This window comes from Capra hircus, chromosome 10, assembly GCF_001704415.2.
Source record: "Capra hircus breed San Clemente chromosome 10, ASM170441v1, whole genome shotgun sequence".
In the NCBI taxonomy this organism is placed as follows: domain Eukaryota; kingdom Metazoa; phylum Chordata; class Mammalia; order Artiodactyla; family Bovidae; genus Capra; species Capra hircus.
This window is the reverse complement of record NC_030817.1, coordinates 17,430,956-17,435,050: the sequence shown is the minus strand read 5'-3', so window position 1 is coordinate 17,435,050 and position 4,095 is coordinate 17,430,956.

Genomic DNA, 4,095 nt, shown 5'->3' with positions numbered 1-4,095 from the left:
TTAACAAGTAAAAATAAGATTAAATTAAATTTCAGATGAATAATTCTTTAATATATGTTCTATGCAATATTTGAGACATACTAAAACATTATTCATTGTTTCCCCAAAATTAAGATTGAACAGGGTGTCCTGTATTTTATCTGGCAGCCCTACTTGGAGAGTCAGCAGTGATGAGCTGGCAAGGGCTCCCTGAGCTCTCCGGTCTCATTAGCATCCTCTTGCCAGCTCTCTCTGTGGGAGATGGCAGAGGACCCCCACACCCCCATCTTTCTCCCCATGTATCCGGAGAGATACTGAGCATCTTCACTTTGACCACCAAGTGGCTTTCACCTGAAGCACATCTGGACCATGCTGTGGGCTGGCCGTGTTCAATGTGGCTGAACATGACAATCACCTGGGTGCTTTTAAACTGGCTTTGCCCAAGCCCAGTCACAGGCCAATTCTATCAGAACCTCTGCGTGATCTCATTAACCTGACTTATGATTTTACCTTCTGAATATCTCTAAAATCTGCCCACTTCTCCCCACGTTTATCATCACATATTGGACTGTATTACACCCTGAACCAACCTCCCACAGGTACATTCTGGCCTCTTCTAACCTGTTCTTCATGCTGCAACAAAGAGGGCATTTTTGAAACACACGTCACTAAACACGTCATGTCCCTTGCTTAAAATCTTTCAATGCCATCCCTTTCTTTTCTTAGGAAGAAGATCAAAACAGTAGCTTTACAGTGGAGAAATGTGACAGACACCAATGAGATCAAGTGATTTGAGGTTAATAATACCAGGAATCAGACATACAACTTCTATGGAAGTCTTGCCAGAAATTCATAATTTGGTCTAACCCTGAGGAAACATCAGACAAGCTGAAACTGAGAGACATTCTACATAATAAATGATGAGTACTCTTCAAAAGTCTGAAGGTTATGAAGAATAAAACTGAAAATGTTACAGATTGGAGGAGACAAAGGAGACACAACAAACAAATGGGATGTGGACTCTGAACTGGATTCCAGAATAGGAAGAGGAGATTAGGGGGGAAATGGGTGACATTTGAATAAGTGCTGTAGTTTGTTGAGTAGGATCATACCAATGCTATTTTCCTGGTTTTGAGAACTGTACATACTCATGTGAGTTGCTAATCTTAGGGGAAGTTAGGTGAAGAATAGATGGGAATTCTCTGTACTACTTTTGCAACTTTTCTGTAAGTTGAAAATAGTTTCAAAATAAAAGGTTAAAAAGAAAATCCTTAACATGATCTCAAGAGCTCAGCATTGCCTAAACCTGGACTGCCTTTTTCACAGTCTCTAATCTCTCTCCCTGATGTACAAGTCTTTCACATGCTCTGGCCTTTCAGAGGGAATATTTCTCTACCTGCAATGCTTCCCCAACCCCATTTTCCCTGCTCAGACCTGCAGAATCCAACCAACCCCCACTCCTTGCCCCCGCTGGGGCCTGCCCATTTCCTGGTCTCTGTCTCCTTTTAAAATTGGAGTATAGTTGCTCTTGGACTGCAAGGAGGTCCAACCAGTCCATCCTAAAGGAGATCAGTCCTGGGTGTTCGTTGGAAGGACTGATGTTGAAGCTGAAACTCCAATACTTTGGCCACCTGATACGAAGAGCTGACTCATTTGAAAAGACCCTGATGCTGGGAAAAATTGAGGGCAGGAGGAGAAGGGGACAACAGAGGATGAGATAGTTGGATGGTATCACCGACTCGATAGACTTGGGTTTGGGTGGATTCCGGGAGCTGGTGATGGACAGGGAGGCCTGGTATGCTGTGGTTCATGGGGTCGCAAAGAGTCGGACATGACTGCGGACACGACTGAGCGACTGAACTGAACAGAACTGATAGTTGATTTACAATCTTGTGTTGGTTTCAGGGGTAAAGCAAAGTGATTCAGCAAGCATACATATATATTATTTTTCAGATTATTTTCCCTTATTGATTATTATAAGACATTAAGTATAGTTCCCTGTTCTATACAGTAGGTCCTTGTTGTTTATCTGTCTTACATATAGTAGTGTGTATATGTTAGTCCCAAACTCCTAATTTATCCCTTCCCCTGTTTTCCCTTTGGTAACCACAAGTTTATGTTCCATGTGAGTCTATTTCTGTTTGGTAAATAAGCTAATTTGTATCATTTTTTTAAATTCCACATATATGATATTTGTCTTTGTCTGGTTTACTTCACTTAGCATGCTAATCTCTAGATTATCCATATTGGTGCAAATGGCATTGTTTCATTCTTTTTTTTTATGGCCGAGTAGTATTCTACTGAATATACCACATCCTCCCCTTCCTGGTTTCTTACGAGCCTTGCCATTCCTGGTTCCCATGGGCTGTCACAGCCCTCACAGCAGTTTCTTAGCACAGTGAGGCAGTGGCTCTCATTCTTAGAATCACCTGGGGAAATGGTGAAAACTTCTGGTGCCTTTGATGGGAATGTGAATAGATCTAACCATTGAGGAAACCTGTATGGCAGTATCTATTAAGGATATGTAATAGATGAACGTATATATCCCCTATGACCTGAGAATTCTACTCCTAAGTATTAAGATATACCTAAGATAATGTAAACAAATGTTTGGCAAAAACATTGCACTTTCATAATACCTAATACCTGCACATAACTGGAATGCCCATCACTGATAGAATGGATAAATTGTGGCAGACTTATACAATGGAACACCATGCAATAATGAGAATGATGTTTCTCACTATACTCAACAATACTGACCAACCTCAAAAACAATGTTGAACTGAGGAAGCCAGAAACAAAAGGGAATGATTCCACTTACATAAAGTACGGGCAAAATTTATGCTTTTAGAAATCAGGATAATGGTTACCTTTGGAGACAGGCTTGAGGAGCGTTTTTGGGGGCGTTGGGAATGCTTTTTCTTAAATTAAATTCTGGGTATGTTCAGCTTGTGAAAATCAGTCAAACTTAGTACACTGAGGTTTGTGTACTTTTCTGTATATACATTTCAATCAAAAGTTAGTAAAATACGGATGCTTGGGTTGAAAAATACCTCTAGGGAAACCAACAGGCAAGCTACAGATTGGGAGAAAAATATTTATAAAACATCTGACAGAAAACTGATATCTGGGACATCTCATAAAAGTTGATGGGAATGATCTGGCAGTTTCTTAAAACAATGAAATAAACACCTACCCTACAACCCAACGTTTTCACTTCAAGGTATTTACCCCAAAGAAATGAAAACATATGTCCACAAAACAATTTGTGTAGGACTGTTCATAGAAGCATAACAACTCCAAACTGGAAACAATCCAAATGCCTATAAAGAAAGTGGATAAATAAACTCTTGTTTATACAAAGAGCACTATTCAGCAATGAAAAGGAACACACAACATGGGTAAATATCAAAAACACTGCGCTGAGTGAAAGGAGCCTAATGTAAGCTAGTTTATACTGTCTGATTCTATTTCTGTGAGATTCCAAAATAGGCAAATCCAGTCTATCTTAGGAAAACAAACAGCAAGAGATTGTCTCTGCAGAGGGTGGCGGTGGGGCAGACAAGGATTAGCAGGAAAGGGAATAGGGAACTTTCTGGAGTGACAGTAGTCTTCTAATATCTTGATAGGGGTTCAGATTACACAGGTGTATGACACTGTCAAAACCCAACAAATGTACCCTTAAGATTTTTGCTGTTCGTTGTAACATGAGTTTTATATAGAAAGTAAAAAATAATACTGTAGCCAAACATTGAACTCTAGCTGATGACATGCATGCTGAAGTATTTAGAGAGTAGTGGATAGATGTCTATGATTCATTTTGAAATACATTAAAAAATTGGGAGGAGGACTTCCCTGATGGTCCAGGGGTTAAGAATCCACCTTGCAATGCAGAGGATGTAGGTTTGATCCCTAGTCAGGGAACCAGTTGGGATCCCACATGTTGCAGAGCAACTAGAGAGCCTGTGCACCACACCAAAAGATCTCCAGCGCTCCAACTGAGAGCCAAGGCAGCCAAATAAAACAGTAAAATAAAAAAATTAAACATTAGGTGGGATTGATAGATAAACTAATAATGGGAGAGTCTAGGTGGGTGTTCACTGTAAAATTCTT